Source organism: Pseudorasbora parva, chromosome 16 (assembly GCF_024679245.1).
Source record: "Pseudorasbora parva isolate DD20220531a chromosome 16, ASM2467924v1, whole genome shotgun sequence".
In the NCBI taxonomy this organism is placed as follows: domain Eukaryota; kingdom Metazoa; phylum Chordata; class Actinopteri; order Cypriniformes; family Gobionidae; genus Pseudorasbora; species Pseudorasbora parva.
Window position 1 is genome coordinate 22,360,550 of NC_090187.1, and position 14,152 is coordinate 22,374,701.

General features: G+C 44.9%; 2 long non-coding RNA genes across 2 annotated transcripts; both read right to left on the minus strand.

The window, feature by feature from the left end:
* Positions 1–3,813: 3,813 nt before the first annotated feature.
* On the minus strand, positions 3,814–4,449 carry LOC137043125 (uncharacterized). Its single transcript, XR_010898420.1, has 3 exons — positions 4,297–4,449; positions 4,001–4,218; positions 3,814–3,925 (listed from the first exon to the last, which is right to left on the minus strand). It is a non-coding gene; the product is annotated as an uncharacterized lncRNA (long non-coding RNA).
* A 6,073-nt stretch (positions 4,450–10,522) lies between these two features.
* On the minus strand, positions 10,523–11,463 carry LOC137043691 (uncharacterized). Its single transcript, XR_010898557.1, has 3 exons — positions 11,400–11,463; positions 11,104–11,321; positions 10,523–11,028 (listed from the first exon to the last, which is right to left on the minus strand). It is a non-coding gene; the product is annotated as an uncharacterized lncRNA (long non-coding RNA).
* Between the last annotated feature and the right edge of the window lie 2,689 nt (positions 11,464–14,152).

The window sequence follows — 14,152 nt, forward strand, 5'->3', positions numbered from 1 at the left end:
TTCGCGGACCCTGATTCTGAAGGTAAATATGAGATGACGGTGATTCTGAAAGTGAAACTAAACCTAACGTTACACTAAGCACAAACGGTGGATCATTTGCCCAATGTAGATGGTCCTTTGCCCAATGTCAGTGGTGGGAATAATGTTTCCCGGGGTCGGAGTGTTCATAGCGAAGTTAGCAGGTGTGTTAGTGTTGGGAATGAGGCGGCCGCGGGAGATTTTTGCCGCGCTCACCATGAAGCGCGCGTCTTCTCACCGCGCGCATCTCCGCGATTGCGGCGACAGTATTGTGGTGGAGACTTTATCTAACGCCACTGGGTATGTTAGAAGAGGTCGAAGTATTCATAAGCAAGTTCGAGGGCAACGTGTAGGCAGGGTGGGGAGTCAAAATGACAATAACAGTGACTGGGCAGACTCGGCGGCCGCGCGAGGCAGATCTGGACGCGAGCAGACGCGCCGTGACACGGGGCAGAGGGGCTATTATGCATAATATATAATATATATGTGCCCTATATATGGAATCAGAGTGCTTACTGTATGTAGTAAATGGAAAATCTCCACAGCAAAAGGCAAACTGCTACATTCGGTTTGTTTCTACCATTTATTAGTAATGATTTACAGAGTTTGTTTACTATTTAGTATTTACTATTTACCTGAACATTCAGTACTGTGCAATATAGCACACAGAGGGTGAGGGACATTTTGGGGGGAAAGAAGTGCTGCATTTTATCATTTAAACATGTGGCTTTTCATGAAAATTCTGTAATCCAAGATTGCCCCCACGTTATGACGTCATAATATGCAAATTAGATGGGAAAATGTAATCTCTACATAAACTTAGGGTCCTCCTTAATATTTCTCTAATTTACAGAAAGTTTCTATCTTTTATCACTTTTAAGATATAGCCTTTTGAAATTAAGATATCAAAATCGAACGTTTTAGGAAAAAACCTCTGGCGCCTAAAGGGTTAATCACATAGCCAAGTCTTATAGTGTTGATGAGCCAGCGAAGATGGGCTGGGAAGTGCTAGCCAGGCTCCCAGTGACCGAGCAAGCAGGAACAATGGCACCCGCAGTGGGGCAGCAAGGCAGAATGCAGGGACCCAACTCAGACTGCATAGTGGCCTGAAGTTGAGTTTGACAGTCTGACTCCATCTATGGGTTGCTTGTCTTAGGGTCGCTTTCCTTTCCGCTTGCCACCTGATTGGGCAGCAGTCTGGATGGGTTGGGCGGCCTACCTGTCACTGGCTCCAAACTATTGCCCAGGTGGAGGAGGCTGCAGCTGGGTCTTAGCAGGACCTAAGGCGTCCGCAGGGGGGCCACCTCGGTGATGAGCAGGCAAAGGATCTGCAGCCAGTGGATGGGAAGTCGAGAACTGTTGTGCGAAGCTATCGACCATGGAACGACCACATCCAAAAATCCACAGGGGGAATGACATCTGAAAAAGTTGCAATTTCACACCCATGTCACTCTTTTAGGGTGTGCAGTCCAGTGATCACCAAACAGAACGCCCTCACAGTAGAAACAGCTGCAAAACAGTGAAGACGCTCCCTCATTTGAAATGCTGTGAAAACAGCAGTTATTGAGTTTGTAAACTTGCGACCACCGCTGATCATGCCGTGACACCAACACTCCATGTCAGAAAGCTTGCTTGTTGACTCATAGTCTACATACACTCTTCAGGGAAAGAACAGCAGTTGAAAGAACTGCTCGGTTCCTATTTGAAAGACAAACTGCACTTCATCTGCTTAAATATTTACACCTGCTCGGCAGGGCGGAGCGCGAGATGCAAATCTCGCACGTCAATGTGCATTGGCTTGTTCTGCATACACTCGAAGAAAATAGGTGCTCCCAGACATGATCCCAATATGTCTGTGACATTGGCGCAATATTGAATGTGACCAACTTAAAGGGAACAAATGATCTTAGTGGACTTTTACAAGGTCCTCCTATCAGTGTAAAACTCCCTTTGTTTCTAATTGGAGCCATCACTTTTAAGAGTGTGGCATAAATCCGATCTCTTCGTCATTCTCCTGTAAAACTGCCTCATTTTGTCTTATCTAGTGTGCTGTGAACAGAGGTGGTGAGATGGCTTCATTTTGCTGATATCAGCGGCTTGGATTAGCTAATTACACTAGATGTAATGCAATCTGTTAATATCTGCAGATTGAAATATGGAGACTAGGTTCTGTAGCTCATGAAAATTGTCCCTGTATCACTTTTTTCCTTCTGTGAAAAACTAAAGTAGTTTTTGAGAAGGATAATCTTTCCGTTTTTTTTTTTTTTTTTTTTTAAGTGTTTAGAGATCAGCACTGAATTTGATGTGATGAGGAAGGGCTGAGAAGGGCCTGTTGTAGGTCACTTGAGATGGATTTATTTCAGCATGATTTATATTATATAGCTTTTCTTAAAGTATAGCTCGGCTCACACGCATTATGTTGAACAGACACGTTCAGTTTTTAATTGTAGTGTCTGTTCTCTAACTGAACTGATTTTATGAAAATTAATGCGATGGGAAAGTGATCCAGTAATCCAGTAGCGATGACTTTGAGAGTGGCCTTGTAGGGCAGCGAAGCAATTGCATTCTGGGAGTTGTTGTCTTTCATCCCCATGAGAAAAAAGCCAAATGCTAAATTGCTGAAGTAACCTTTTAAAAATGCTGCATTACGCATGCCAGGCCAGTAGTTGGCTATGTCACTATAGACTGAACATTTGACGCATGCACATGATTACACCGTTTTCCACAAATTCATGCTTTTGAAATAATGACATTGTCGTTTTCAAAAGCTTGCACTTTAAAAAAAGTAAACATCCAAAATGAAATGCATAAAAAGTTTTCAGTTCTTAGTTCAAAAAGTTGTCATGTAAATGTGGCAATGAAGGTATTACAGCAGCAATAAGCACTTGTTTCTAAATTGCGTTACTGCTTTCTTAAAGACGACTACGCCACCCAGAACTAACTCTGGGAAAAGCCCAAAGGGCACAAGTTCAGTTTCTCAGATAATGACCACGAGGCATGGGTACCATATATAATATTTATTAAACAATAAAATAGTCGATTAAAATGCATTTCAATGAATCACATGAACAAGGGAGAATTCCACGACACCGCGCAACACCCCCGGCTGTAAAACAATCAAACAGACAATCACAACACCAGAGCTGGGGCCTACCACCAGGGCGGCAGGCTTGACACCGGGCTTATATAATACACACAGTAACAATAATAATAACAACACGTGCTCCAAATCACACTCACACACTCCAAGGAAATCACGGCCACTCCACGCCACTCTGGTGAACAGTGAGATTAACCACACGGGAAAGGTCAGCCTGCCCTCGCCAGGCCCCAGCTCCGATACAAGAACAGGAAAGAAAGCAAAAGACAAAAAGGTTACAACATTCAAACCCAATGCTAAGCAGTCAAATATGGCGCTAAATGCAGAATAATCGAATGCAAAGCAATTAAAGGCAACGTAGTCAAATGCAAAGCAGTGAAATGCAAAGCAGTGGGATGCAAAGCAATAAAAATACAAAGCAGTGGGATGCAAAGCAGTGAGATGCAAAGCAATAACTGCGAAGGCAACAGCAACACCAAACAAATTAATCCAAAACAAACAAAATCAAACCAAATTAATAAAACAAAAATAGAAACAAAGACCTTACCAAAGTAACACAAACTCAATACCAAACATACATTTAACAGAATACAAAACAAATAAACAATCAAGAAAGAAAATAGACAGCAAAATAGAAACTAACCCAAAAAGGGCACAATTAAGACATACAACTCAAATTATTAAACTAAAAAAAAAGGAATTAAAGCAAAACAGCAGTGTTGAATGTGCCAGCCATGCTGAAATCACGAGGTTAACAGAATGCAGGCTGGAATCGGAACGGGCAGGCTCACAGGATGATTTAAACTCCTAAAACACACAAAATAACTATAACCAAGTTACCTTTATAAAGGCCCAAGGGAGTTAAAAGTGGGTTATACATACCAGATTGGGCCAAACACATCATCTATCCGATCACAGGCAGGAATCACAGGCAGTTCGCCAGTACAGCGGAGCAATGACGACACCCGTTGCGTTGTTAATCATCCGCGAGTGCAACAAGCACTTACCCGAACGCCAGCCAACCCGAAATTACTGTTAGCAGTTGTTGACCATTCGTGGGTGCAACAAGCACTCACCCGTCGCCAGCCCGACCAAAATCACTGTTAACAGACAAGCAACCGCTAAAGGAACATTCAGCATCTACCACAAAAGGAGCCACGGAGAAAACTCATACATACCCCTCGTGCAATGTACCGAAACGCCGGAAGTGCGATCAGCAGAGTATGACGCGACACCCGTTTTACCGTACCTCGCCTTATATATGCTCCATCGCAAATGTTACCGCCCAGCAATAATCTGCACTTCACCACATTCTACCCCAGTTTTTTTTCCCATCGTCGACCCCGACGATGAAATGACTGGCAACTCGATCTCAATTCCAAGGCCTAAAAATAGCAGCTACAGAATTAGATACTGACGGGATAGAAAGCGATGTCCTTACTGTACGGGGGAGATGGTAAGGGTTAGGATGGCGACCAGCCGTCACCCGCCCCGTTCGCCTTAATGAAGCATCACCTCTCTCCAGCTCCTCCACAGGAACAAAAGGGTATACCTCCACCCCTGGCTCACAAGAATTAACTGTGCCCCCACCCGAGTCAGGAGGTGCACCTGCTAACTGAGGGACACTTCGCAAAGGCAAAACTACAGGCTCAAGCACAGCACTCGCACCACAATTTCCAGTAGGTATCACCCTAACCAAATCTACCTCCTCTTCCTCCTCCAAAAAGGAGTCCTCTGGGGTGTCCCCCGGCTCCCCCGAAGGAACACTAGTCGGAGGGTCCCTATGGACCCGATTCTTAAGCAATGAGCGATGTACAGTCTTTACCTTACTCAACTCATCAATGGGAGCAATAGAATAGACTGCACCCCCTGCTGGAGGAGCACGTACTACCTGGTAGACCACCGGGCTCCAAAGATCCTGTATCTTATGGCGACCTCGATTACCATAGTCACGAAGGTACACCAACTGGCCTTCAGTCAAAGGGGCACTATGGACAGATTGATCATGTGTTACCTTCCGCCTTTCCGCCATGCTCCTCAACCGTTCCTGCGCACCTTCAAATGCCACTTGCAGCCTGGCCTGATGTTCCTGGACCCATTCGTGCACCTTACCAGCCACTGGCTCCCGTACCCTACCCAACAGAAAGTCCACTGGCAAGCGTGGTTCCTGCCCAAACATTAAATAATGGGGGGACTCCCCAGTGGCTCGGTGAGGGGTAGTGTTATAAGAAAAGAGAACCTGGGGCAAACAAGCTACCCAATCTCTTTTTCTAGAATTCGGCAGAGCACGCAACAGATTGTGCAAGGTTCGGTTGAAGAGCTCACACTGGCCATTTCCGGCCGGATGATACGGTGTAGTGCGGGACTTTCGTACATCATACAAGGAACAAAGCTGATGGATCAACAGGGACTCAAAATTACGCCCCTGGTCCGAGTGGAGACGACCTGGTATACCAAACTTATAAAACCACTCAGTTACCAAGACCTGTGCCACAGTCTCTGCCCGCTGGTCCCTTGTAGGAACAGCAAGGGTATATTTACTGAAAACATCCGTAATCACCAGCACATTCTCAACTCCTGAACTGGATGGCTCCAACAGAGTAAAGTCCATGGCCACGATTTCGTTTGGCCTCGAGGCCAAAAGGTGACCCATAAAACTTTGAGCTAGTGGCTGTAAGTCCTTACTAGACTGGCATCTTTCACATGCTTGACACCAAGAAACAATATCAGAAGACATACCAGGCCAATAGCAACGCTGCCGAACCAATTCCCCTGTACGCTCTATACCCTGATGTCCATGCAGTTGATGCAACTGGGTGAGGACAGATGACTTCAAGGCGGTAGGCAAAAGCAACTGTAGGACTTCCTCTCCCCCATTCGGGGAATAAACCCTACGATAAAGTATACCGTCTCTTTCCACTAAACGATCCCATTGTCGAAGCAACATCAACGCCAGGGCAGACAGCGGCCGACGTTCTTCCCGCCCCGGGCGAACCCTTCGCCTCCAAAAAGGTAGGAGTTCTGAAATAACAGAATCAGCCCTCTGCAATGCACCAACCTCAGTCAGCGAGTGACTCGGCAAAGCTGCCATCATTGTTTGTTGTACCTCTACAATTGGTCCTACCTCCAAAACCTGCTGCAAAGATGCAGGCACTACCGTGCCTGGCACTAATCCACCCAGCGCACCCACCTCCGGAGGATTCTGCCGTGAAAGAGCGTCAGCATTTTTATTACTTTTCCCTGATCTATAACGGATTTCAAAATCAAAGGCTGCCAGCTGGGCGGCCCAGCGCTGTTCAGTAGCCCCAAGCTTAGCAGTAGAGAGATGGCTAAGGGGGTTGTTATCGGTAAAAACCACACACCGGCCTCCCAACAAGTACTCTCTAAATTTCTCGGTCATGGCCCACTTGAGCGCCAAAAACTCCAACTTCATGGAGCTATAGTTAGACAAATTGCGCTCAGTGGGCCTCAAACTACGACTAGCGTAGGCAATGGGTCGCACTTTACCACCCTGCTCCTGAGATAGGACCGCTCCCAGTCCCCCATGACTGGCATCTACCTCAAGAATGAAGGGCTGGGAGAAATCTGCATAAGAGAGAATTGGTGCAGTAGTGAGTTTCACCTTCAGCTCCTCAAAACAATTCTGGCACTGGTCGTTCCAGGCATCCATGAAGTCCAACCTAACACCCCTCTTAGGCCTGCTCTTACTACTAGAGAACTCTGCAACCAGCCTATGCAGGGGGGCTGCAATTTTGGCAAACCCCTCCACAAAACGGCGGTAATAACTTGCAAAGCCAAGGAAGGAACGCAACTCTGTGGTATTAGATGGACGACGCCACTGTGATACTGCCTGTGCTTTAGTCGGGTCAGTGGCCACACCCTCAGCGGATATCACATGGCCCAAATACCTCACCTGTGACTGTAAAAACACACACTTGTCCAACTTGGCCTTGAGACCCTCCCGCTCTAGTCGTCCCAGAACAACCTCCAGCCGTTCCAAGTGCTGCTCGACAGAAGAAGAAAACACAATAATATCATCCAAATAGAGGAGAAGAGATTGACATTGTTGGTCCCCAAAGAGGCGTTGCATCAGTCGCTGGAACGTGCTGGGGGCATTGCAGAGCCCAAACGGCATCCGGTTCCATTCGAATAACCCGAATGGGGTGCAAAACGCTGTCTTATGCCTATCTCCCTCAGTAACCGGGACTTGATTATACCCACTAGTTAAGTCCAATGTGGAAAACCACCGGGCACCAGTCAACGTATCCAGCGACTCCTCAATGCGTGGCAATGGAAACGCGTCTTTTCTAGTTCTGGAATTCAACTGACGGTAGTCCACGCACATGCGCAGACTACCATCTTTCTTCTTGACGAGAACAATTGGAGAGGCGTATGGACTACAACTTTCTCTAATTACTTGCGTTTCTAAAAGCTGATTGATATGTGCCCTAACTACTTCATATTCAGATGGAGGTATGCGCCGGTAACGCTGCCGAACGGGAGTGTCATCAAGAAGAGGGATGTCATGGGACAAGAGACCTGTACACCCCAAAACTCCCTCAAAAGTAGAGAAAACAGACTGATACTTTGAAAGAAGGGACCTAACCTTACCTTGATCCTCCCCAGACAACTGAGACAAATCTAGAGCATCCAACTGCCCTGGCACAGCGGAAGAACCTATTTGAGAATTGGTGGAACAAATGATCCCCAACCCCGGCCGGACTTCCACGACACCTGGAGGCAAACTAACAATATGCACACTTGCCAATGTACCTATCCCTCGACGAGGAAAGAGGAGAGCGTCAGTAGTACTAACGTTGACGACTGGCACATAGACCACACCCCTGATCACCTTAACGAGGGCTGGGGAAATCAACAGCCCCACTGGAAGACCAAACTCTGGGGGCTCAAGAAGTGCAACACCACTAGAAAAATAGTCGGAACAAGTGGCTTCTACTAATTTAAGAGCACCCGCAGGGATACGGGCAGCTCGAGGACCCCGCACCTTAACTCTACCCACAATCTTAGGAGACTGCCGAATGCCTGCCTGATGACAAAATTGTAGAGCCTGAAAAACTGACTTGGGAGCATGTGACACTGCCGGAGATTTAAACAAAGAGTGTCCATGTTGTCCAAAGAGCTCCCGGTAGCATCGGTTCAATACATTCATCCCCAGGACCCCGGGGGCTTGAGCACAGACACCACCAGGAGGATCTCGGACCACCAGAACACCACATTTCGGGACCACCCTACCGCAGAGCTCTATATCCAATTCCACATAACCTATGTAAGGAATAGATAAACCATTGGCCGCCTTCAGCTGCAGCCAGTGACAAGACATAAGGCGATCCTGGCCCCATGGCTCAAAAGACTCCTGAAAACAACTTTCAGTAATCGTAGAGACCATGGAGCCAGTGTCAACTAAGCAGGATACAGGTACACCACTCATAATGACAACCAGATGTGGGCAGGAAGACAGCAATTGTGACACAGGGACACCACCACTACCCAACAAATCAGAGCCAATATATTCCCCAACCGAGCTGTGGCCCAACAACTCGGTGGGAATTAGTTTTCCGGCAATGAACCCGAGCGAGACTGTCTATGTTCCGGCGCCCGAATGCCCGTCTGAGGCAGCGAACAGATAGAAACACGCTCCCCATCACACTCTGCAGCAAAATGACCGGGTTTCTGGCACCTCCTACATATCAACGAATTATTACGGAAAGGTCTGCTATGACGAGGCTGATCTCGAAATTGAGCAATACTTTGGGTAAGCTGGGTTAACTGTTGCTGCTGCAAACGTAACATTTCCCTAAGTTCACCCATCTCCGAAGCTTGAGGAGAACGGTCTACTCCAGGACAAGAATCACTTTGTACCCCATATTGAAACCCAAGCGCCAATGGGACGGAATGGCTACGTCCTCGCGCTCCACCAGGCATGCCCTCTCGTTCCCACCTTATGGCTTCGCCACGGACATCTAAAAGTGTAATGGTGGGCTGACGACGGACCAACTGCTTCAACTCACGACGAAGGGTATTATCAAAAACGTGTTCAACAAATTGGTCGCGCAACAATACTTCGGCATTCGGAATCGCATCAGGTGAACACTGCTTAGCCTTCTCAAGGAGGCCCATGAGAGCAAGGGAAAACTCCAAAAGGGTTTCCCCATCCTGCTGCCTCCTAGAGAAGAAAGCCTCCTGCAACGCAACATATGATTTAGAACACCCATATACTTCTTTCAGTGCTAGAATAATTTTGGCAGGATCCTCCCGTTCCTCTAGAGGTCGATACTTTATCTCTTCCCGGGCCTCGCCCTCTAAATGGTCAAACAAAAAGAAAGGTTGGTCTGCAATGGATAGATGACGAGCACGCATACAAGCCTCCACTTCTTCAACCCACTCATTAATCCCCATACCAGACCTACCACTAAATTTTGGGCACTTTCGGTCTCTTGGTATAAAAACCGCTCAGTCACTGCAGCACCAGCCCCTACTAATTGAGACGCAACTACGGACGGACTAGGTAAACTAGAATCATTACTAGGACCGGGCAACCCAGTCTGTGCACGCTCCTGTCTCAATTTAGCATTATCGGCTTTCAGTTGAGCCACAAGTTCGCAGAGTTCCTGCATTTCTTCTTCCATCATAAACACCTTACCCAATTATAGTAGATGATGGATCTTTACCCAGCAGAGAGGCTCCAAGTTCACGAACAAACACTGCTGTTTTGCTTCTACCAGAAAAAAACAAAAAAAACAAACAAACAAAAACACAACCACAACAGAACAAGAAAGGTATCCACACTTCAGGTCAAATAAATAAATGAGAAACCCTGCCGACTGCGCCAAAATGTGGCAATGAAGGTATTACAGCAGCAATAAGCACTTGTTTCTAAATTGCGTTACTGCTTTCTTAAAGACGACTACGCCACCCAGAACTAACTCTGGGAAAAGCCCAAAGGGCACAAGTTCAGTTTCTAAGATAATGACCACGAGGCATGGGTACCATATATAATATTTATTAAACAATAAAATAGTCGATTAAAATGCATTTCAATGAATCACATGAACAAGGGAGAATTCCACGACACCGCGCAACACCCCCGGCTGTAAAACAATCAAACAGACAATCACAACACCAGAGCTGGGGCCTACCACCAGGGCGGCAGGCTTGACACCGGGCTTATATAATACACACAGTAACAATAATAATAACAACACGTGCTCCAAATCACACTCACACACTCCAAGGAAATCACGGCCACTCCACGCCACTCTGGTGAACAGTGAGATTAACCACACGGGAAAGGTCAGCCTGCCCTCGCCAGGCCCCAGCTCCGATACAAGAACAGGAAAGAAAGCAAAAGACAAAAAGGTTACACCATTCAAACCCAATGCTAAGCAGTCAAATATGGCGCTAAATGCAGAATAATCGAATGCAAAGCAATTAAAGGCAACGTAGTCAAATGCAAAGCAGTGAAATGCAAAGCAGTGGGATGCAAAGCAATAAAAATACAAAGCAGTGGGATGCAAAGCAGTGAGATGCAAAGCAATAACTGCGAAGGCAACAGCAACACCAAACAAATTAATCCAAAACAAACAAAATCAAACCAAATTAATAAAACAAAAATAGAAACAAAGACCTTACCAAAGTAACACAAACTCAATACCAAACATACATTTAACAGAATACAAAACAAATAAACAATCAAGAAAGAAAATAGACAGCAAAATAGAAACTAACCCAAAAAGGGCACAATTAATACATACAACTCAAATTATTAAACTAAAAAAAAAGGAATTAAAGCAAAACAGCAGTGTTGAATGTGCCAGCCATGCTGAAATCACGAGGTTAACAGAATGCAGGCTGGAATCGGAACGGGCAGGCTCACAGGATGATTTAAACTCCTAAAACACACAAAATAACTATAACCAAGTTACCTTTATAAAGGCCCAAGGGAGTTAAAAGTGGGTTATACATACCAGATTGGGCCAAACACATCATCTATCCGATCACAGGCAGGAATCACAGGCAGTTCGCCAGTACAGCGGAGCAATGACGACACCCGTTGCGTTGTTAATCATCCGCGAGTGCAACAAGCACTTACCCGAACGCCAGCCAACCCGAAATTACTGTTAGCAGTTGTTGACCATTCGTGGGTGCAACAAGCACTCACCCGTCGCCAGCCCGACCAAAATCACTGTTAACAGACAAGCAACCGCTAAAGGAACATTCAGCATCTACCACAAAAGGAGCCACGGAGAAAACTCATACATACCCCTCGTGCAATGTACCGAAACGCCGGAAGTGCGATCAGCAGAGTATGACGCGACACCCGTTTTACCGTACCTCGCCTTATATATGCTCCATCGCAAATGTTACCGCCCAGCAATAATCTGCACTTCACCACATAAATGGTCCCTTAAACTTTAGCATTCCTTATGAGAGTTTGCAGTCCTTTTGCAACACAACCAGAAATGGTTGGTCAAAACTAGTAGCCTGGGTAAGTTCAAAAGGAAAGTTTTGTTTTAGCAAATTAGACAATTCTGGGGATTTTTCTAGAATAACATTTAGCATTAAGTAAATAGTTTATATATATATATATATATATATATATATATATATATATATATATATATATATATATATATATATATATATATATATATATATATATATATATATACACTGGATGTAGCCCTTTGTTCAAATTCATCCTTGGAAAAATGCACTTCCATGCCCGCTGCAACCTGCTAAACAGATCTGTGAAGATGCATGTAACCTGTTCTTGATGTGAATGTGTTATGACGTGGACTGAAGCCATGAAAAATTGAACATGTCTCCCAGAGGTATGCATCTAGTCATATTTAAACTGTGATTTTCTCTCCTTCTTTTCACACTTGAATGCTCAAACATGAGCGTCACCTTTTTTCCTCTTTATAAATAATTTCCCCATAACTCTAAACCCTTTTTTAGTTGACAGATACATGCTTTACACTGATGGGAGTTTTAAAGCAATAATGTGTACTGTGAAAATTCCAATAAAAAACAGCTCTTGTTTTTATGATTTTACATTTCTTACACATTAACTTTATAAGTATAAGTATAACTAATTTTAGTTCAATAATTATACAGGGCAAAGAAGAGCAGCTGTGAGACTCAGCAAGCTTGAGTTTAGGACCGTATGAGTGACAAGTAAGTAACTGTGAGTGGTCTAAGCACCCTGCCAAGGGGCATTAGGGGACATGGCCCATAAGGGGCACCTGACCTCTTTGCTCATTAATTGGTTAGGATTTTTTGCTGACACCTCAATGTCAATATCCCCAAAAGTTCATTAACTGAGTCCCTGACTGCCTGACACATTGGAAATCACCATCTACACTCTAACAAATGCTGGGTTAAAAACAACCCAAGTTGGGTTGAAAATAAACGCAGAAATTGGGTTGTATTGAATGAGTCCATTTACTAGGGTTTAAACAACCCAATTTCTCGGTTTGTTCATTTCCAACACAACTTGAGTTGTTTTTAACCCAGGCTCTCTTAGTGTAACATAATTTAAAATGTTTGTGTCCACGCAGATGGGGCACATACAACACCGCGTGTGGGAGTGACTTGAGCAAATAGTGTTGCGTTTCACTCCACTTTTAGACACGGATTCGCAAACTTCCAAAAGCACTCCCCCTGGGGGGAATTCCCGCCGCCATTTTGAAATGTGTTCCTCTTCGTCAAGTATATCAGGGAAGTTTAAATGGACCGAACCTTTTCCCCTTGATTTTGGGAACGAGTCTAATCCAATGCACACTTCAAACAGCTCCATATCCCACAATTCATCTTGATCGCTCTTAACTGGTTTATGCTATACATTATTTTGAAAATTAATTGCATAATAGTGTATAATACACTGCCCGGCCCCCCAAAAAGTAGCTGTTTGCATTTAAATTGGTAAATGCTTAAGAGTCAATGATTGGATCATTATTGCAGTGATTTATATTTTTCTAACATGTTATAAGTTTGGCATTGTTTTTCAAATCCTAATTGATGGATTCTGGAGCTTTTCATTTCTTAAACAGCCATGTAGGAAGACACATTCTGGCTATATTCCAGGATAACAATGTCAAGATTCATCAACCTGTGAAATGGTTGGGAGGGAGCATTAAGAATCATTTCCCCACATTAATGGGCACCTCTGAGCCCAGACCATAAATTAATTGAAAGTCTTTGGGATGTGCTAGAGGAGACTTTACAGAGTGCTTGACTCTTGCATTGCCAGTACAAGATCTGGAACAAAAATGTATGTACCTCTTGATGGAAATAACTTCACCAAATTTATTTTCATAAAGAGGTGCATTGCAGGAGACAAGCACTTTGTCAAGTCGAAGCCAGCATATTCCAAAGACTTTCAATGAATTTAAGGTCTCCTAAAACCAACAAACACCTAACCCTAACGTGAAATTCTACTACAATCTACTCATACCCTGATGCAAGTTAGTTTCACAAGTTCACACTTACATATAATTTATAGAGAGTAAATTTAAATGCGTATTTGGCGTGCTGTCCGGGGGGAGGGCTTCAAACTCTGAATTCGGACCAAACCCAGAATACCCCCCATGTATGTCGGTGATAAGAAATACAAGTGTGGAGAAGGGATGGTGAAGGGATGCTGATAGTAGTGATTGGCAGACCGAGGCTTCGTGAACCAGCACTGAACCAGTTGAAGCAAATGTGCCGAAGCTTCGAAACAACACCCGACACCATGATACCATCTAGTGGACACTTGAATGTATTGATCTGAAATAACGTCTCAGGTTACAACTGTAACCTTGGTTCCCTGAGAACAGGGAACGAGACGCTGCGTAAGCTGACGCTACAGGTGGCTGAGCTACTATAAAATCACGGCAATCCTATTGACCGGCGACAGCCTATGATGTCATCAAGGTGCGACCAGGAAGTATATAATGGCGCCTTGCAAACATGACACCAGCTTCTTCGTCTGAAGGGACTGTTTGGCAGGCAGGCCCCGAGGTAGACTTA